The 21,756-nt window shown below is 51.2% G+C and overlaps 1 protein-coding gene and 1 long non-coding RNA gene across 4 annotated transcripts in view; both read left to right on the top strand.

The window, feature by feature from the left end:
* LOC139184993 (uncharacterized) lies at positions 1-5,437 on the top strand. The gene is made up of 2 exons (XR_011568580.1): positions 1-2,646; positions 2,869-5,437. It is a non-coding gene; the product is annotated as an uncharacterized lncRNA (long non-coding RNA).
* Positions 5,438-20,114: 14,677 nt separating this feature from the next.
* The window catches only part of UNC93A (unc-93 homolog A), a 30,661-nt gene continuing 29,019 nt past the window's right edge, over positions 20,115-21,756 (top strand). Inside the window, exon 1 of one of the 3 annotated variants that reach the window (XM_070796519.1) lies at positions 20,115-21,699. The gene's annotated coding sequence lies outside the window, so the exon portion shown is untranslated. The remainder of the gene's footprint in view (positions 21,700-21,756) is intronic. The other 2 variants (XM_070796523.1, XM_070796520.1) reach the window with 2 other exon arrangements.

The raw sequence follows: 21,756 nt of genomic DNA, 5'->3' as shown, positions 1-21,756 counted from the left end.
AACTATAACAGAGAAAGAGTCAGGGACAGGTGGGGGATTTTCTGGTGGCCCTGAAATCATAGCTCACAGATGGCTTCTGGATTCTGCCTTTTGCAACCAAAATGCCGTGTTAATAAGCTGAGTCCAGGCTTACTGAGTCTGAAATAATGATGATTTTTGAGCCAAGCACGGGATTAAAGCCATGATCACTGGGCCTGAGGGAACTGCCCCAGGCTCAGGCCCTTCGCCGGGCAGGGAACGGTGTGTCCCTGACCACAGGCCAGAGGCTTCCTGGCTGTCCCTGGCTGGCCTCCAGCCATACAGGCTCTGCCTTCAGAGTCTCTTTTCTCTGGGTCCTCACTGCTGAGTGGGCGAACTCAGAGGCCAGAGCATGGCCCATGGCCTGCAGGCCCTTCCTTTACTTCCCACCGCCGACATCTCAACACTGACTGCATTCAAGAGCCTCGTGCTAGATTTGAGCCTCGTGGAGACACTGAAGTCTGACCTGGGGGTGTTGAAGCTGTTCACCGCCCCCTCCTTCCTCCACAGCATCCCGGGGCCCAGCCAGGAGGGAGGGGAGCATGGCTTCCCCTGCAGCCCATGAGGTCGGGGAACTAAGGCCATCCCTGGGGCTCCAGGAAATGACCTGTTCTCTCCAAGTTCACTGGGGTAGGAATGATAACCCAGAGCAGCCACTTACCCTGCTTCCGCCAGTCAAGCCACTGCTCCCACTCTTTGCTTTTCTCTTTGGGGTAAATTGAAGAAAGGGAGAGAAACAGAAATATTCAAACCTACAACGGCTGCTTCCAGGATCCTCTTGGAGAGCTGGACGATCCCGAGCCCTTGCACGTGGGTGTGAAGGGAACCCCGGGCATTTCTGGGGACTCCAACATCAGAGGAAGGCATTCCCGGCCACAGCCACTGAGGAGTTTGGTTTCTGAAAGCTGCAGCCTTGAAGCTGTGTTACGGTTGCTGACTGCTCACTTGCAGACGGGAACTTTATATTCTTTTCTCTGTTCCAGGTTTTCCTGCTCAGTTAGTAAAACTCCCTTTTCATTTGCTGCCACCTCCGGTTCTGCCCTGGATTTCAAAGGACATCTCACCAAACGGCCTGGCTGGCATGAGGTTGGATGCCTGCTCCTGCTGGGGGCGGGGTGGCGGCAGCAGGAGGAGCGGCTCTTGTCTGGTGAGGATCCTGGTCCCCAGGGCGAAGGATGGAGCAGCCACAGCCCTTTCTTGTCATGCCCCTTCCACAGTGGTCTTCTTTTTCATTCTGGAATGGTCCCCACTCTGTGGGGGAGGCCCCTGGTTTTCAGAAACCTTAAGTCCAAGAGAAAGCACGGCTTGGAGTCTGGCTGACAGAGGTTGGTGGGGACCTTGATGGCCTGGCCAGGTTTGCTGAGCCCAGGACTCTGCCGCCCACGACCCCACTCCCAACCACCCCCGGTGGGCCGGCCATGTGGCCGATTCTGCCCGGGGAGGGCATGGATGAGCCCGGGGACCCTGGCAGCCTGGCTCTGGAAGCCTCCTCCCTCCTCTTTCTCTGGCTGAATGGGGAGACCTCATGGCCTCCAGAGGCAAAATGGTGCCGGAACCAGGGGCCCGCATGACCACAGAGAAGGTCACTCACCACCAGGAACTCGGCGATGAATGTTTTCTAAGCAAAAATTAGCTTTCTGAAATTCAGCTACAGAAATGGGGTGTCCGGTGAGTCAGTATCCCCTGAGAAACACGGGCCAGTGGCCCCCACTCACGCCCAGCCCTGGATGTCTCATCCACCCAGTGAGGAATGATACTCCTTGCCTCGCTGTGTTCAAGCCAGGATCGCAGGACAGGAAATCCGGGGGCTACTCGACCAGGGTCTACTCTCAGCAGGTCCTCGATCAATACCTGTGTTCCTGCTTTTCAGACCGGCTCTCTCTGCCCTGAGTCTCCCTGCTGCCCGTCTCTGAAGCTCCATCCCTTCATCCATCTGTGACATAGGGGTCCTCAAATTGCCCGTGACAGTCGGTGAGGGGGGCGCCCTCACTCAGCAGTCTTCAGCCATCGGGGTCGGCATTCCTGCCGAGTAACAACCCCCACCCCGCCCCGTTTCCTTGGCTGCAGTGAATGGGACAAAATCAGAGACCAGGACTTGAGGGTCTGTCCGTCAAACAGCCACCTGATCCCAGGAGGGCTCGGGTCCCTCAGTTGGGACGGTGGAGGCCCTCCTGGTTGGAACCAAGTGGAACGGCTCTCTGATAGCTCGTAATTACACATCAGCCGGCTGCACGCACCGGCGCGGCCCGGGAAGGAAGCGGGGGCCCGCCAGGGGTTCTGGTCCTCAGCTCAGCCCTCAGCCTGGGTCTGGGGCCAGACGCCAGCCTCTCCCCATGTCCTGGTCCTCCTTTTAAGAAGCTGATTTATTCTGCCCAGCTTGTTTGAGGTAAACGTGACAAATGGAAATTGCTTCTGAAGGTGTGTGGTGCGGTGTTTTGCATACATGTGACATGTTTCCCACACCAGGTCCATTGATGCGTCCAGCATGCCCACAGACACCTTTTATTCCTCACGATGAGAACACTTACATCTCCTCTCTGAGCACGTTCCAAGCAGACGCAAGAGCGTTACCAACTGCAGGCGCCAGGCTGGGCATCGATCCAGAGCATCTTCGCCTTCTACCTGGAGGTCTGCATCCTCTGAGGAACACCTCCCCATCCCCACTCCATTTCACCGCTCCCCCCCGCCCCCGGAGACCACCACTCTGCTCTGGTTCTGGGAGTCTGGCTGGTTTTAAGGTCACACAGTGTCTGTCTTTCTGTGTCTGGCTCATTTCAGCCAGCTGGCTTTCTGTCTGTCCGTGTGTCTGTCTGATGGAGTGTGGCCTCCTCACACCCCTCCATTTTCCAGGTGATTCTCACGGTCGCCCAGAGAACGCAGGCGTCTCAAGGACAAGCTGCAGACGTGGACTCTCCTGACACCTGGCGGCCACTCGTTGTCTCCAGGGCGCCTCAGTTCTCTCCTGTCTCAGGGGCACAGATGGGGGCCGCAGAGGAGGCTCACTTGAGACAGATGGATGGGAGAAAAACAACAGGAGCTTCTAAGGCATGCATGGCGCATCTACACGAGACCTCAGTGGCGCGGCACCGGGGTGCTGGGCACGACAGCTTCCACAGCGTCCCAGCAGAAGAACAAGGGGCTGGGAGAGAAGGGACACGACAGAGGCCTGGGACTCGAGCCCCCAGAGATAGGGAAGACGGGCTGGCACAGGCTGATGAAGGCAAAAGTGTTTCAGCAGGGTTTGCTATCAGAGTCCTAGGTGCCGACTGTGGGCTGAGAACAGTCTAGAACTGCCAAATAATTAAGAATCATCCAGCCCTTACTGACAGGGGGTGGGGCAGAGTTTATCTTGTATTTTCTTTATCTCACTGTTTCAGCTCAGAAGCCTCCCTGTGCAGAGTGGTGTGCTTGGGGTGGCATCTTCCAGCCCCTTGAGAAGCCAGACCTAGGGGCTGCAGCCCAGGGCTTTCGGGGCCTGGCTGTTCACTGTCTGGAGAGGTGGCTTTCGGGTGCGTCTGTGCATGTGTGGTCGGTCTCAGGCTCCCCGGAGGGGCAAGCCCGCCAGGCCGGTGGCTTCCTCCCCGGCTCCTTCCCCAGCAGAGCCTGGGCGCAGCTGGACGTCCCACCGGGCCAGTCCCTCTCGGCGACACTCTGCCCCTCCTGGAGGATGCGCTCCGGGGTCCCAAGAGTGAGTCATTCCTTGGATTCGGATCTGAGCTGGATTCTCCAGAATTAGCGAAAGCAACGAGTATGGGCTCTGGTGTTGGGGTTAGAACGTAACAGTATCGGTTGTAGGGAAGATAAAACCTTTAGGACTTTCGCCAGCTGTTCTCTACCAATTAGCCTTGAGGTGAGATGCTTGGGGTTTTGTGACCCAACATTTATTCCCCTCTCAAGTGGATACTGAGCTCTGAAAAAAAGTTGGGTTTATCAATACAGCCAACACTGGGAAGCAATGTAATTTTTTTTTTTTAATATACTGGTTTGACTTTTAAAAATTCAACTCCTTAGCAGTTCCTACTTGCTCTGGCTCTGGTGGGGACTTCTGAAGAAAGTGAGCTCCTGAGGGCCTCTCCTTTAGCTTTCTCTGAAAGGATGGTGAAACCTTTCTTTCTCCCTGACACATCATGGTTTCCCTTTCTCTGCAAACAGCCTCTCAGATAGAACACACAGATGCCTGCACAGAATGTGCTGGGGATGAAGAATGGTTAGGACTCTAGACTCTCACTGCTGAGGGCCCAGGTTCAGTCTCCGGTCAGGGAACAAAGATCCCACAAGCAGAGAATGGCCAGAGGAAAAGAAAGACAGAGAAGAAAAATGTTGCCATGTCGTAAACAAAGGATGCTGAGGCCCTCAATCCATCAGCCACTACAACAGCAAATAGATGCGGAAACGGTGACAGATTTTCTTGGGCTCCAATATCACTGGGGATGGTGACTGCAGCCATGAAATTAAAAGATGCTTGCTCCTTGGAAGAAAAGCTATGACAAACCCAGACAGCATGTTAAAAAGCAGAGACATCACTTTCCTGACAAAGGTCTGTTTAGTCAAAGCTATGGGTTTTATAGTAGTCATGCACAGATGTGAGAGTTGGACCATAAAGAAGGCTGAGTGTTAAAAGTTGATGCTTTTGAATTGTGGTGCTGGAGAAGACTCTTGAGAGTCCCTTGGACTGACAGATATCAAGCATGTCAATCCTAAAGGAAATTAATCTTGAAAAATCATTGGAAGGACTGTTGCTGAAGCTGAAGCTCCAATACTTTGACCACCTGATGTGAAAGCCATTCATTGGAAAAAACCATGATGCTGAGAAAGATTGAAGACAGTGAAGAAGGGGGTGGCAGAGGATGAGATGATTAGGTGGCATGACTGACTTGATGGGCATGAATTTGAACAAACTCTGAGAGATGATGGAGGACAGAGGAGCCTGGGGTGCCACTGTCCGTGGGGTCACGAAGAGAGGGACATGACTTAGCGACTGAACAAGAGCATCTGCCAGTAACTGAACAACAACCAGGGCATTTGCCACCTGCCTCTGTGGGGACCGAGTCCTGAGCTGCTGCAGATGTTGATCTTCAACCTGCCCTGAAGGGAGTTCTAGGTGGAAAATAGGAATGAGCTATCTTGTGCTTCAGAAAACTGGTGGAACAGGCCTTTAGATAATTACAGATTTTCAGGAACTGATTTTATGAGTCCAATCCTGGCATCTCCTCATATCCAGACAAGCACTGAATCGTGGTGACATCAGCTTCTCGTGACTAGCAGAAAACCTTTTGCAAAGAGAAGCGCCTGACGGTATGAACTTCCCGTTCAACAGAGTCGCCTCTGCTGGCCTTGGCCCTGCCTCTCTGGAGAAGTTTCTCAGAGCTCTGGCTGCTGTCCTCATTTGGCCCAAATAAAACTGAACTTGAAACTCTCACATGTGTGTGTGTGTCTTTAAGTTGACAGGTGTGTAAACAGGGGAAATCTGTCTACAGCATTTTGTGTTGTTGCTATTATTATTTGGGCAAAGAATAGCAACTGTATTCAGAAAGCCAGCAAACCAAGAGAACAATGGACTCATGTCCCAAAGAAGCATCTTGCCTGAGTTAGAGTTCAGGCTTCTTTTATACTAAAACAGGAGGAAATAAAGTCAGACATTCCCTCGCTGTGGGCAGCCTCCAGAGGGGAGGTATCCTTTCTCCTCCCCGCAGTCGTTCACACGGAGCTATACTCGGTTATATCCATGGTTATCCTCAGGATGGCTTTGCTAAAATTCCCCTCTATGCCCCATTGTTTCTGCTGGCCAAAAGAACACTAATTTACCCAACATTTGTTTTTCTATTGTCAACTAAAAAATGCACAATGTGAGAGTTTCGAATCAAGTTTTATTTGCGGCAAATGAGGACTGCAGCCCGGGAGACAGCACCTCACACAGCTCTGAGTCTGCTCTAAAGAGGCAGTGCGGGGAGGTCAATATGTAAGATTTTATTGAAGGGGGAGTTCAGTGCGGTCAAGCGCTTACTTTACAAGAGGCATGCTGCTAGTCACCAGGAGCTGGGGGATTCGGTGCTCTTGTAGACATGATGCAATGCAAGGACTGGGATCATGAAATCAGTTCCTGAAAATCTCTTTCTTTAGAAGTTCCGCAGTTTCCTCAGAGCATGGAGTGCCTCCTTCTCCACCCTGAATTCCCTTTGGGGGCTGCTGTAGGCTGGCAGCCGTAGTGACACAAGGTTCGATCTCTGCGGGGCCAGATGGCAAATGCCCCGGTTGTTGTTCAGTTACTGGCAGATGCTCTTGGCAAGTGCCAGTTTCTAGTTGACGCTATCTCCATGTGAATTGCCTTGCTCCCTTCATAAGTCTCAAATACCCAACATCATCTTTTGCATTTAGCTGAAAATGGTATTTGAGGTGAGGACTCTGGCAATTTTGGTGAATTACTCAGTTTTCTTGTGTTTCTCCCATCTGGCTCAATGGTAAAGAATTCGCCAGTCAATGCAGGAGCCACAGGAGACGTCGGTTTGATCCCTGGGCTGGGAAGACCCCCTGGAGAAGGAAATGGCAACCGACTCCAGTATTCTTGCCTGGATAATTCCATGGGCAGAGGACCCCGCAGAAGTCTGTGGGGTCACAAAGAGTCTGCCATGACTGAGTAACTAATTAGACATGAAAGTGAAAGAGAGTGAAAAAGCCGACTTAAAACTAAACATTCGAAAAATTAAGATCATGGCATCCATGGTCCCATCACTTCACGGCAAATAGATGGGAAACAATGGAAAGAGCGGTGAACTTCTTTTCTTGGCTCCAGAATCACTGCAGATGTGACTGCAGCCTGGAAATTAAGAAACTGCTCCTTGGAAGAAAATCTATGACCAACCTAGACAGCATTTTAAAAAGCAGAGGCATTACTTTGCCAACAAAGGTCAGGGAGTCAAAGCTATGGTTTTCCATGAGTCATATATGGATGTGAGAGTTGGACCATAAAGAAAGCTGAGCACCGAAGAATTGATGCTTTTGAACTGTGGTGTTGGAGAAGACTCCTGAGAGTCCCTTGGACTACAAGGAGATCCAACCAGTCCACCCTAAAGGAGATCAGTCCTGGGTGTTCATTGGAAGGACTGATGCTAAAGCTGAATCTCCAATACTTTGGCCACCTGATGCAAAGAACTGATTCATTGGAAAAGCCCCTGATGCTGGGAAAGATTGAAGGCGGGAGGAGAAGGGGACGACAGAGGATGAGATGGTTGGATGGCATCACCGACACAATGGACATGAGTTTGAGCAAGCTCTGGGAGTTGGAGATTGACAGGGAAGCCTAGCATGCTGCAGTCCATGGGGTTACAAAGAGTCGGACACAACTGAGTGACTGAATTGAATTGACTGATGTATACACGTTATGTAAATGTTGTGTGATTTTCTCCGATTGATCTGTCTTGTGTTAATTCTTAGATTAGCCAAATGAACCTAAAAGGGTAGAGGACAACTTCTTCATCCGCAGCAGTTGGCGGTATAGGTGGCTGAATTCAACTTACTGATGGAACACTCCTTGCCCCATGGCTGATGAGGCTCAGAGAGCCTGAAACTCCTAATAAAAGAAGGCTTGAGGTAAGCATTTTTACGGTCAGTCAGCGTCTTCACGACCAAGATAATCACGATGGTATGATCAGTCACCTAGAGCCAGACATCCTGGAATGTGAAGTCAAGTCGGCCTTAGGAAGCATCACTACAAGCAAAGCTAGTGGAGGTGATGGAATTGCAGGTGAGCTCTTTCAAATCCTGAAAGATGATGCTGTGAAAGTGCTGCACTCAATATGCCAGCAAATTTGGAAAACTCAGCAGTGGCCACAGGACTGGAAAAGGTCAGTTTTCATTCCAATCCCAAGAAAGGCAATGCCAAAGAATGCTCAAACTACCACACAATTGCACTCATCTCACATGCTAGTAAAGTAATGCTCAAAATTCTCCAAGCCAGGTTTCAGCAATATGTGAACCATGAACTTACAGATGTTCAAGCTGGTTTTAGAAAAGGCAGAGGAACCAGAGATCAAACTGCCAACATCCGCTGGATCATCGAAAAAGCAAGAGAGTTCCAGAAAAACATCTATTTCTGCTTTGTTGACTATGCCAAAGCCTTTGACTGTGTGGATCACAATACACTGTGGAAAATTCTGAAAGAGATGGGAATATCAGACCACCTGACCTGCTTCTTGAGAAACCTATATGCAGGTCAGGAAGCAACAGTTAGAACTGAACATGGAACAACAGACTGGTTCCAAATAGGAAAAGGAGTACGTCAAGGCTGTATATTGTCACCCTGCTTATTTAACTTCTATGCAGAGTACATCATGAGAAACGCTGGGCTGGAAGAAACACGAGCTGGAATCAAGATTGCCGGGAGAAATATCAAAAACCTCAGATATGCAGATGACACCACCCTTATGGCAGAAAGTGAAGAGGAATTAAAGGGCCTCTTGATGAAAGTGAAAGAGGATAGTGAAAAAGTTGGCTTAAAGCTCAACATTCAGAAAACGAAGATCATGGCATCTGGTCCCATTACTTCATGGGAAATAGATGGGGAAACAGTGGAAACAGTGTCAGACTTTATTTTTTGGGGCTCCAAAATCACTGCACATGGTGATTGCAGCCACGAAATTAAAAGACACTTACTCCTTGGAAGAAAAGTTATGACCAACCTAGATAGCATATTGAAAAGCAGAGACCTTACTTTGCCAACATAGGTCCGTCTAGTCAAGGCTATGGTTTTTCCTGTGGTCATGTATGGATGTGAGAGTTGGACTGTGAAGAAGGCTGAGCGCCGAAGAATTGATGCTTTTGAACTGTGATGCTGGAGAAGACTCTTGAGAGTCCCTTGGACTGCAGGAAGATCCAGCCAGTCCATCCTAAAGGAGATCAGTCCTGGGTGTTCTTTGGAAGGAATGATGCTAAAGCTGAAATGAAACTCTAGTATTTTGGCCACATCATGCGAAGAGCTGACTCATTGGAAAAGACTCTGATGCTGGGAGGGATTGGGGGCAGGAGGAAAAGGGGACGACAGAGGATGAGATGGCTGGATGGCATCACCGACTCGATGGACGTGAGTTTGAGTGAACTCCGGGAGTTGGTGATGGACAGGGAGGCCTGGCGTGCTGTGATTCATGGGGTCGCAAAGAGTCGGACACGACTGAGCGACTGAACGGCACTGAGCATCTTGAAGCTCTGCCTGCAGGGTCTGGTGGAAACTGAGTGGTAAGAGTCCTTTATCTCTTTTCTAAAGTCATATTAGCAGGAGAAAGCATGGTGCTAATTTCTTGGCTCAATGACTCAGGGGACATTTGGTAAATTACTCTCAGTTTGCAGATTCTCTCCTCCCAGAGGTGGCAGTTGTTTGTCTGTTATCCATTTTTCACAAGGAAAAAGAACTTTGGTCTGGTTGGTCTTCCCCCTGTCTTGTTCTGAGTCTTGAGAGCTTAAGGGAGCACAGAGGTGGGGAGAGTTCTCCCTGACCAGACCTGGAAGGGATGGGATGGAGGAAAGGCAGGGGCAGGGGAAGGACTGGGCTGTGCTGGGCTGCAGCTGAGAGCCTTGCTGGCTGGCTGTGCTCAGCTTCTCTTAGAACCTAGATTCTGTATGCCACAACCAAAAAAAAAAAAAAAAACCTTGCATGCCTCAACCAAAGACCCTGCATGCTGCAACTAAGACCCAGCACAGCCAAACGAATAAATAAATATAAATATTAAAAGAAAAGGGAAGGAGAAGGAAATAGCGACCCACTCCAGTGTTCTTGTCAGGATGTCTTGTGGACAGAGGAACCGAGCGGGCTTCAGTCCACGGGGTCGTGTCCGAGAGTCTGCTCCGAAGCGGAGTGGGGGACGGCCAGTGTATAAGGTTTTGGTGAAGGGAGAGTTTGCTGCCATGAAGCATTCATTTTACAAAAGGATTTTTGATCCTTAGTCATGAGGATCTTCTCTAGATATGAGGAGATTTAAGGATTGAGACCATAAGATCTATTTCTAAAAACATCCAACTATCTAAAGACCTGTCCCACCTGATTTCCTGGAGCACTGAGTGCCTCCCTCGGCCCTGAACTCCCTCAGGGGCTGTTGAAGGTCAACGGCTATCGAAACACGGGGTTCAGTCTCCATAGAGGCAGATGGCAAATGCCTTTGTTATTCAATCTTTGATGATGCAGTCAAGGATAAGAGCCAATTTGCAGTTGGCCGTTGCATAGAGTCGTACATGATTTAGCAACTAAACAACTGCTCAGCACAGGGAACATAGTCAACATTCTGTCATAAACCATAATGGGAAAGAGTATTTTTAAAAGAATAATGTATATGTGTATGTATGTATCTGAATCACTTTGCTGTACAGCAGAAATTAACATGGCATTATGCATCAACTATATTTCAATAAAATTAAAAAAAAAGAATTAATCAAATTGAGGTATTTCTCTCTGGGAAATTTCAAAGTCAATTTGAGGTCTAAAGATTCCATTTAGAATCTGATTTGGGGAAGTTGTCCAAAATGTCAACAGTTTTGAACATTTGATGAAATAGGATCATAGATCATTGGTAAATAATGTTTAATTATCTGTTGGAACAAGGTGACAATATGAGATTTTAAAGGCAAATACAGAAGTTTGGGGGGTTTCCCAGGTTACTCAGAAGGAAAAGAATCTGCCTGCAATGCAAGAGACAAGAGTTCGACCCCTGGGTCAGGAAGATCCCCTGGAGAAGGAAATGGCAACCCACTCCAATATTCTTGCCTCAAGAATTCCATGGACAGAGGAGCCTGGTGGGCTACAGATAGGGTCACAAAGAGTCGGACAGGACTAAAATAACTTAGCATGCACAAAAGTGTATATAATTATGAATAAAACTTAGCTCTTTTAATATGGAGAAGACTCAATTCTCCCAAGTAATCAAAGACCCAAGAAAGACACAAAGCATAGGAGATTTTTATGGGATGCAAAACCTTTGCTTTCCAGGCAGATAACCCGAAATGTAAAGAAGAACTCTTCACAATCTCTTATCAAGAGCAGAACAATAGTCGAAGAAAATCTTGTTGTTTCTAACAAAGAGAAAACTAAATTCTGATTTTGCACCAGATTGCACTCGTACAGTTATCAGAAGCTGCTCTGTGACTTGAAAGTTGGAAGGCCAAGGGCATCTGAAGGACGATGAGAGCAGCTCAGAGACTGGCCAAGGGTATGATGTGCTGGGAAGGGCAGGGCCCTGGTGTCAGGGGCAGAGTCTGTCCCCCTACCTTAAGTTCAAGGGCACACCCCACCTGTGTCCTTGGGTCTCATTCTTGCAAAGTGGACACTATAAAGTGTTTCGCAAAACACGAAATGCCACAGAAACAAGAGTGAGGAGCAGATCGTGAGAGTGAACTGAATTCACGGATGCAGAGCTTTTACCATGGAGACTGGCATGTACTGGATGAGCAGTGAGGAGAGAGCGCCACTCTCAGTGACAAACCCCATTGTTGCTCAGTGATGGACAACAGGCTCATCGTTACAACGCTGGGAGAAAGAACACACAAGGCCTGCTCGGGCTGCAAGAGCTGGAGACGCTTTGAGAGGAGGAACGGGACCTGCTGCTGCCCACCTCTCTCTGCCTGGCAAACTTTCATTTAGAATCTAAGCTCTGGCGGAAAATAAATGTTCATCTAGAATTATATGCCCAGTGCCATAAATACAGTTTAAGATTAAAACAAACAAACAAACAAACAAAAACTGGGAGGTTTTACCACCCTAGAACTCACTAAAGCAAATTCTATAGAACAAACTTCCAGAAAAGGGAAGTTATCCTGTAGGAAGGGCTGACACTTAAGAAGGAATGATGAGCAAAGACACTGTTGAGCATACAGGGAAATGCAAACTAATATAGTCTGCCGGGGTCCAGCCTTGGCTGATCCAGGGAGTTCGAAGCGGGGACGGCGTCGGTGAGGATCAGGATACAATAGCTTCAATTAGATATTAATTAGAGATGTAAAGAGTAATAGAATGAGGATATTTCAGTAGGAAAATTCAGTGGAGAAAAGAGGCTGAGTAGCTTGGTTTACGCGGGAGACCAATAAAACTTCAAGACAAGAAGTTTGCACCACTTACGGAGGCCGCAGGCGTCCTTCCGTTCTCCTGAAGGAGAGGAGACACTGAGGCCTCCCCGGTCGGATCTTAGAAGCCCAGGCATAATTAGTAAGCATGGCGGGTTCCGCGCTCCAGATGGAGACTCAGCCAGAGTTTGAGAGAGAGAGCGACATGGGGAGACCAGGATTTCGAGGAACTGATCCCAATTCTTTATTTTCCATGGTCTACTTTTATACACTGAGATGTTACGCAAAAGTCCCGCGGGGTCAGCAGTCCTGACTTTTATCAAAGTCAGGTGCTTCATACAAATGTATACAGAGGTCTTAGGGGTGTTACATCATCTTCTGGCCAGGGGGCCTGCTGACAATTTATGACCCTCTCCTTGTGACAGCAGTCAGTCAACCAGGACACTTATTTCTCCAGGGGTGATTATTCTTAAAACAGATGCCACCCAAATAAAGGTACATTCCTACAGGGTGAGGGTGTAGTGGGTTTTAGTTAAGGAAAGAATTTACTTAGCCTAAGGTCTAACGTGATTAATATCAAAGGTTAATACTTATTTCTTCTATATATTCATTAATGTGTGTAAGGGCAGGGAATGTGGAGACTTAGCAGCAAACACTGGCTCAACAAATGAAAAACCCTTCACCAACACAATTTCTAATCAGCCCACTATACTTATACTAATAGCTTTCTAACTTCTCTAAAGAACCTGTTTTTAGAAGGTTTAAAGCATCTTGTGCCTCTCACGGTTGGGAGGCTGTGAGCAATCACATGTGGCTGGACAAGCCTGTCAGGCAGGCTAGAGAACCTTCAGAGGAGTTTGTAGGTTAAAACACTCTTGTCACGCCCAAGAGTTTTTATTAACTGGAGCTCTAAGTTAACTCCTTCTCCAAAAGAGGTGGTGGGGAACAGCCCCCTGTAAAGTCAGAGGTGTAGGTAAGAGCACAAAGTAGTAATGTAGGCAGGCTCTGGTTATGGGGGTAGACGCTCGAGGATTTCCAGGGGGACTCCTGAGGCTCGATCCCACCTTTGCGTATGTCGAGCCTCCTTCCTCATGACCTTTGCCAGGGGCGGAGTGCCTCACTCTGGCCCCCAACAATCGTCCATGGAAAAAAAGTTTAATTTGGGAGATTAAATTGAGAACAGTTAATACAAAACAGCAACATATAAATTGGGAAGGATGTTCTTAAATTCTTATTATTCAAATGGAAAGTTTAAGACATTCATTAACTTAAGGTAAGTTAAAAGTCAAGGATCACCATTAAAGGAGTAGAAAAAGAATACGTAACATCTAAAATAGAGAGAAAATGGAGTATGAAAACAGGTATTCAGTTCAGCTCAGTTCAGTTGCTCAGTCGTGTCCGACTCTTTGTGACCCCATGAACGCCAGGCCTCCCTGTCCATCACCAACTCCTGGAGTTTACTTAGAATCATGTGCATCAAGTCGGTGATGCCATCCAACCATCTCATCCTCTGTCATCCCCTTCTCCTCCTGCCCTCAATCTTTCCCAGCATCAGGGTCTTTTCCAATGAGTCAGCTCTTCGCATCAGGTGGCCAAAGTATTGGAGTTTCAGCTTCAACATCAGTCTTTCCAATGAATATTCAGGACTGAGTTCCTTCAGAATGGACTGGTTGGATCTCCTTGCAGTCCAAGGGACTCTCAAGAGTCTTCTCCAACACCACAGTTCAAAAGCATCAATTCTTCGGCGCTCAGCTTTCTTTATAGTCCAACTCTCAAGTTCTCAGGTGAATCCAGGCAGTGGTGCCAGAGGGCGGGGGAGGGCCCTGCCAGCCTCACACAGCAGGGGGCGTGGCTGCGGGGCCGGGACTCTCAGGGCCACCAGGCCCAGGGACCACACCTGCCCTGCTCCTCCCTGCCCCATCCCAGGGATGGCCTCGCGCCCACCGGCGTCCTCTGGACTCCTGCCCCACCCCTGTGCATGGGTGAACCAGACCAGCAAGTGTGGTGGGTGTCCCTCTGGAGTGGGCCCCAACCTTCTGCCTTCCTGCCCAAGAACTTTGCTTTGGCGCTCTCGGAGTCGGGGCCATCTTTTCCAGGAGTGGGACTGAAGGAAGACATGTAAAAGTGGGTCTTGGTTGTGAAGGAGGCGGAGCAGTGATCGAACCCGGCGAGCTGCCCAGGCAAGGCTGGTCCCACGAGCGCCCTTCAGCAGGCCTTCCCGGGGCTCCCGTGACAGAGGGGACACAAACGACCTCCGGTCTCAGCAGCATGAGGCTCAAGTCCTCGTTCCTCGGTAGTGGGTCTGCAGGACCAGAGACCCCTCACAGGGAAAGAGACGTTACAACCGTGGTCGCAGGAAGGAACTTCCAACGAGCAATGTCAGCGTCACTTAGGAGGCCAAAGGTAACAGTCATTTGCAAACCTTTCAACCATCTTGGTCTCTTCTGGACCCCAGGGCACTTCAGGAAATGATTCTGTAGAGTCAGAATCTCCCGGAGTGTCCTGGGGGTGTGATACCCACAAGTCAGGCATCGTCTTGTTTGGTAGAGTCTGTCTGTTTTACTAAATCCAAAAATAGGTAGCAAAGGCTGAGTGCAAAGGTGGAGAGCAATGCCCGTCAGTCCTAGGGATGCGGCTACAGATGGATGGATGGACAGCTGTGGTCCCCGGCCTCGGAGGCCCCCCAGCAACACACCTCAAGCTCCCCTAACCCCAAGGTGGGGGTGAGACTCGGGGGGTGTCCCGTGACCTCTGCGAACCCATGTACCCCTTCTCCTGCAGCCCAAGGAGCCGCTGTCCATGTAGTTTTCTGCTGAGGCCCCTGGACCACGCCCCCACCCCCCCCAGCCTCCCAGGCACAGTGAGATGCTCAGCAGAGTTCATAACCAGCTCTTAAGACACAGGGTTCTCAGCTCCTAGGAAATAAAGGAACTTCAGTGTGAGCACCATGAAGGAAAGCTGTTGAGAACAGGCCTGACGCATCTATGCTGGGGAGGGGCAGAGGAGAGGTGGAGACGAGAGGTGCTCGTCGCACCACCCCATCCCTACTCTAGCCGTCCAGGTGAGCGGCGCTTCCCAAGCCGTGGGTCAGACACAGTGAAACGTCACACCGTTATTCAGCTGCACCCAGAGTTTAAGAAGCAGGATGTTTGGGATTCCCTGGAGAATCCTGCCTTTGCCTGTGGTGCCCACGTCCAGACCCTTCCCCAGGAGGAGCTCGGGTCCTGGTGCAGAGTCCCATCCCGGCTTGGACGGCCATTGATGCAGTGGGCATGTTGCTGCCTCTTGGCCATGAAAGACTGTTCAGGAGAGATGCCAGCCATGGAGGCTCTGCGAACCCCCAGCTGGCTGTCCCTCTTCGGGGGCGCTGGACACTCGGCTCACCCAGACCGCAGAGGCCAGGGCTGTGAGCGGCTCACTGTCTGCACAGAACTCTTCCGCCTTGTGACTCACAATCCCGTCCAGTTCTCAGAGCTCGTCATCAACCTGCCCTCGCCTGGCCTGAGCAGGAGTGCCCCTCCCCGGCCTGCTGCCACCCCCGGGAGGACGGGAAGTGACTAGACTGCTCGAGATGAGCAGGTACGTGGCGATGCCCTAGAGACAGGCAGCTCTGTCTGGGGGCCGAGGGAGGGATGCCCAGTCCAGCTCTCTCTGGGGCAGAGGGAGGGCCATCTGGTCCAGCTCTCTCTGAGGCAGAAAGAGGGCTGTCAGTCCTGCTGGCCGGGCCCTCAGCGCCATGATTCCTGGCTGGGAGGCAGCCCTGCTTCTCCTCTGCGTCCAGGCCCCTGCAGCCCATGCAGAGTGCAGCCCCAGGAAAGTTTGCTGGACATGGGGAGGCCGTCTGCACCTCTGTCTGCCAGCCTCTCCAGGGCCCCACCACATCTCTTGCTTCTTTCCAGCCGCCTTTAGACAGGCGAGGCCTCAGGGAGTTGTCGGTCCAGTGGGCAGGCAGCAGGAAGATCGATGCCCAGGGTGGGGCGGTGGGACCACTTCACCCCCGAAGGCCGGCCCGTGCGTTGGTGGGGCTCAGGGAAGGCGGGGCTCGTCGGGGAGCTCAGGAGGGTATGAGCGGCCAATGATTTCCTGCCATTTTTATTTAGAACCCACACAATCATTTTCAGTAGCAATCTTTACACAATGTTCTCATTTAATCACCCCCAGTCTCTCTGTAGTCTCTCTACATCTTGCCAGCAAGTTTTTTTTCCCAAAGAGTTCAGAAGTTTCCAGGTCAGCAGCTGCCAGGGGCTCTGCAATTTACAAACAGGTCCTGCCTCTTACTGGAGCGAAAACAAGCATTACAACACACCTGCCCACGGTACCATTGAAAAGAGCCATTCCCTTTGCAACCAGAAGCCAACCAGGGAAGCATCTCAGGGTTCAGACACTCTCCAAGGGTAAGAAGCCGTGTGCTGCGATGGAACTGAGGAGGCCACGGAACTAGGTAAAATCAATGGAGGGTGGCGTTATTTAGTTTGGGGGCAAGATTCAAATTGTACGGATGTTTGTGCGCTGTGGAGCAGAGGCGTGCAGTCATCTTTGGAGATCTCCCCACGCGCCGTTGCCCGCCGCGGCCTGGCCTGCAGAGAAAACGCGCCATCAGCATCGCCACCCTTGCCTGCATCTGGGCTTCGGGAGCCCGTGGGCGCTGGGCCCTTGCTGTCCAGCTGTGGCGTCCGGCTCCTCGGCTCCTCGGCACTCTGCCTGCCTTGCCAGGGCCGCCTGCTCTCCTCCGCGGGGCTCGCCGAGCCGGTCTGTGAACGGCAGACCTGGGGCTGTGGGTTTCCACCCAGAGAAATCTGCCTGGGTTTGTATCCGGGGAGCTGAGCGGCTGTATCAGGGGCTTGCAGTTACTTGGCCAGCTTCATGGAGACGTGGGGGTGGGATCCTGGTGGGACACGTGCCCAGGCTTTCGGCCAGGCTCCCTGCTCTGTTTGGGGGATGACACGCACGTCTCCCCTGCCTTTTTCTGATTTCTCTCTTTGCCTAGTTGTCTATTTCCCGTTCCTCCTCTAGGACAGGGGCTCTCACCATGCCAGCAGTGCGGGGACCCGGCTCCTGGGGGGCACCTGGCGTGGGATGGGCACCCAGCAGGCATGTGGGAGATTGTGAAAGCAGTTCTCTGTCTAAGGCAGCAGAGGGCGCCTTGGGCGGGGAGAAAGGTTATGCCTTTGGGAAAGGAAAGGTGTGCATGCGTGTGTACATGGCGTGTGTGTGTGTGCGCGCGTGTGTACATGTCTGTGTGTGCATTAGTGTGTCCTGCTCCAGCAGCCCCCATCACAGTGCCCCCGCTGACCCATTCTGTTGCACGCCTGTCACGGCAGATGTGAGGCGTGTCAGAAGTGCTTGCCCTGCCCTGCCGGCCTCCTCCACTCTGGTTCCGAAACCGCCCTCCTCTGGATGACCTCCAACCCACAGTGTCTGGCTTCCAGGGGGACTTGAACTCAACTCCTCAGCTGGGACTCGAACCCACAATCTTCTAACTGAAGTCATACATTTTGTTTCAGGACTTGACGCTCAGGTTCTTTATGTCTCAGCCCAGAAGGAATACAGTGAGAGGCAAAGTGATATGTGAGAAGTAGGTGTGTTAATATAGGACACTGGGAGGGGTACAAGCAGGCAGGTAAGGGGGCTCTGTCCGGAGAAATAAGTGGGCTACGCTTTTATAATGACAGGGAGAACGAGAGAGAAGGGAAAGGCCGTCTTCTCCCTCTTCCTTTGTGAAGATGGTGCAGGACGATGGGGCCTGAGAGGATGCTCTCATCGCAGGCCTTGGCTGAGCCCCGGGACGGGCTGCCATGAGGGTCCTTGGCTCCCAGCCGGGAAGAATTCAAGAGCGGGCCGCAGTAAAGGGAAAGCAGGTCACCGAGGGAGGTGCTCAGGCCATAGACAGAATGTGTTCCCTCTGACAAGGCGGGAGCGCCCGAGGTGTGGGGTGGTTCGATTCTACAAGCTGGGCAATTTCATAGGCTAATTACTGGGGGCTCTCCCCTCTGTTTTGGGGAAGGGGCCCCACTGCCCACTTTCTGATCTTTCATGATCAGCCCGGGAACTGGGATGCTGCCCGTGGGTGTGTCATTTAGCTGATGTGTCAGAGAGAATGTATAGTCAGGCTCAAGGACCGCGGGAAGCTGAGTCTTCCGCCATCGCGGGCCCAGTCGGTCCCACCCGCTCACGCGGTGTCCTCGATGGCTGTGTCGGTCCTCTGAGGTCCCCTCTCCCTGCTGCTTCCGTCCAGCGTGGGGGTGGCCTCTCCAGTGCTGCAGGCCAGGGCCTCTGCAGTTCCCCTGGAAGGTTCTGGCTGTGCAGTCAGGCGGCCCAGATGGACCCGGTGGAAATGGATGCTAAGAATCCAGAGGGCAGAGGAGAGCCGGAATCTCGCGAGGGCTGGGCGCTGCTCCCATCGCGAGTGCTGTGAGGGCGAAAGCATTTGGGCTGTTTCTCGTCTTCTTCTGCCCCGTGTCAGCAGAGGCCCCGGCTTGGCAGAGGCGGGGCTGGACCCAGGAGAGGCCCCTGCCAGCCCCGTGTCATCGTCCCCGTGGCCCAGACCATCTCAACGTGGGGCCAGCAGGAGGGCCTGCTGCTCTAAAGGTTTAGCTGCTTTGGAAGACGTGCTCTGAGAAGATGAAACCGTTTCCCTCAGACTGGGGCTTGAACCCGGCCAAACCCCACGGTCTTCCAACCGAGAGCACACGCCTGGTTTCAGGACTTGATGAAGCTCAGGTTCCTGATGTCTCATCTCAGAAAGAATTCCGTGGGAGACAGTGAGAGGCAAGAAGTGGGTTTATTCAGAGAGAAGCACACCGCACAGCCCAGAGAGTGGGCTGCCACAGAGGGCGAATGCAGCCTCGACACGAGGTGTGGTAGCTTGTATGGGCTGCATAACTTCGTAGGCTGATGGGTGGGAGGATTATTCCAATTATTCGGGGGAAGGGGTGGAAATTTCTAGGCATTGGGCCACTGCTCACGTTTTGGTTTTGATGGCCCACCTTGCAACCGTCATGGCACTTCTGAGTCATCTTGCTTGCTGAGGTGCTGAGAGAACCCCATGAACAGTAAGAAAAGTCAAAAAGATATGACACTGGAAGATGAGCCCCCCAGGTCAGCAGGCATCCAGTATGCTGCTGGGGAAGAGCTGAGGCCAATTACTGATAACCCCAGAAAGAAGGAAGCGGCTGGGCCAACGGGGAAAACACTGCGCTGTGGATGTGTCTGGTGGTGAAAGTAAAGCCCGATGGTGTAAAGAACAATGTTGCATGGGACCCGGGAACACTAGGAACCAGACGTGGCTCAAGCAGGAGATGGCGAGACTGGACATTGACATCTTGGGAATCAGTGAGCTGAAATGGACGGGAATGGGTGAATTTAACTCAGACGACCATTGTATCTACCACTGTGGGCAAGAATCCCTTAGAGGAAATGGAATAGCCCTCATAGTCAACAGAAGAGCCCGAAATGCAGTCCTTGGGCGCAACCTCAAAATGCCAGAACAATCTCCGTTCCTTTCCAAGGCAAACCGCTCGGTATCACAGCAATCCAAGTCCATGCCCCGACTAGTAATGCCAAAGAAGCTGAAGTTGAATGGTTCTATTGTGACCTACAAGACCTTCTAGAACTAACACCAAAAAAAAAAAAAAAAAAAGTCCTTTTCATTGTAGGGGACTGGAATGCAAAAGAAGGACGTCAAGAGATTCCTGGAGTGACAGGCGAGAGTGGCCTTGGAGCACAGTGAGCGTAATATTGCTGACTCTGCCACCTTGGACCCATTTGAGTCTAATCAGTTCCTGTTGAGTCCCCGGGCCCTGTCATTATTTCAAAGGTTGTACCCCACCCCCTTCCCTCCTGTTTCAAAAACACTTTCTCAAGTTAGAGTTGTGCTAACATAAATTGCTTTTCTTTTTTCTTAAAAAAAAAGCACTAAGTACATTTATTTCCAAAGTGTAAGAATTTAACTTAGGCAATAATTTGTTTCAGGCCCTACATATACATTTTTAATTCTTTATGTAGATTAAAGTCTAATTAATGAATAGGACAAATGCAAATTTATTTGGTTCTGTTTTTATTAACAAAGATGTCAGATTTAAATGTCAAAAAAGTTGATATAAATTTCCTTACATAAACAAATCCTTTAAAAGAGCAAATCATTGATTAGACTTCCCTTGAATTCAGAGCAATGTTTAGCTTCTTAGCAGAAAGTCTGCTCATTTAAAATGTGATTCTTGGACTTCCTGGGTGACGCAATGGATAAGAATCCATCTGCCAACGCAGGGAACACAGGTTCCATCCCTGATCCGGGAGTATCCCTCACGCCTCGGAGCAACTAGGCCCGAGAGCCACAACTCCTGAGGATGGCGCTGCAGCTGTGAGGCCCGAGCGCTCTAGAGCCCGTGTTCCCTTCAAGAGAAGCCACTGAGCGAGACGCTCAGACACAGCTAAATGATAGCCCCCGCTCTCCACAACTAGAGAACGCAGCAACAAAGACCAAGCACAGCCAAAAGTAAATACATAAAATTTAAAATGTGGCTCTTTAGCTCTCAAGCCCTAGTTGCTTTTGGTGAACTTGGGCAGCAGAAGGTTTCCCAGGTGGCTCAGTGGTAAAGAACCTGCCTGCCAAGCAAGAGACGCGGAGACTGGGGTTCGATCCCCTGGAGTAGACAATGGCAACCCACTCCAGTATTCTTGCCTGGAGAATCCCATGGGCAGAGGGCCCTGGGGAGCTGCAGTGCCTGGGGTCGCACAGAGTTGGACGGGACAGAGCGCGCCCACACTGGCAGCCAAACAGTGACACCTAGTGACTGGTGGAATCACACCAGCGTCGGCCATCACCCAGTTCTCTAGAACATTCCATCACTTTTATATCTAGCAAGTGATCACGAACATTTAAGCAGGTCTGCAAAATCATCCTTTTTCTGCACAGTGGCAATGCTCAGTCATGTCTGACTCTGTGTGACCCCATGGACTGTAGCCCGCCAGGCTTCTCTGCCCATGGGATTCTCCAAGCCAGAATTCTGGAGTCGGTTGCCATGGCCTTCTCCAGGAGATCGTCCCAACCCAGGGATCGAACCTGCATCTCCTGCATTGCTGGCAGATGCTTCACACCTGAGCCACTGGGGAAGCTAATCAAAGGGTCTGGTATTGATGTTAACACTGGGAGTGAAACGGTGGCTGATATCTTCTGAGTCACTTACACCGCATCTCTTTAGCCACTTGGCGTTTGCCCCGTCCTGGGGTTCAGGTTCACGATTCTGCCAACACATCACTGTTGCTGCTGAAAGGTCGAGACAGCTTTCCTTTCAGTTCCGGAAATTCCCCTGCCCTGCCCGTCGCCACCACACGTCTGCAAGTAGGCATGAGTTGGTAGGGACACACCTCTGAGCCCGGGCCCCTCTGATCGTGGGGAAAGTGTCACATGACTGCCTTCCTCACAGTAACAGTTTGGAAGCCCTCCTGGCGGACGTCTCTTCTAAGAAGTATTTTGGGAGAGTGATGTCACCACGATGGTGACACAGGTCCTTCCTGACTTCGCTCCCTTCACAAGCAGGGCAACTGACCACCTTGGAGAGCGGGACAACACTGAGCAAGCCCTGGAAGTCTGCGCAGAGGCTACAGCGCCCTGACCCCAGGGACCGGGAGACCGTGCGCCGGGTAAGAAAGTGGCCACAGGCTCTCGCGCTGCCCCTCCCCCCGCTGGCACCACGTGAA

This window comes from Bos indicus, chromosome 9 (genome assembly GCF_029378745.1).
Source record: "Bos indicus isolate NIAB-ARS_2022 breed Sahiwal x Tharparkar chromosome 9, NIAB-ARS_B.indTharparkar_mat_pri_1.0, whole genome shotgun sequence".
NCBI classification, from domain to species: Eukaryota; Metazoa; Chordata; class Mammalia; order Artiodactyla; family Bovidae; genus Bos; species Bos indicus.
This window is presented reverse-complemented; position numbering and strand designations above follow the sequence as displayed.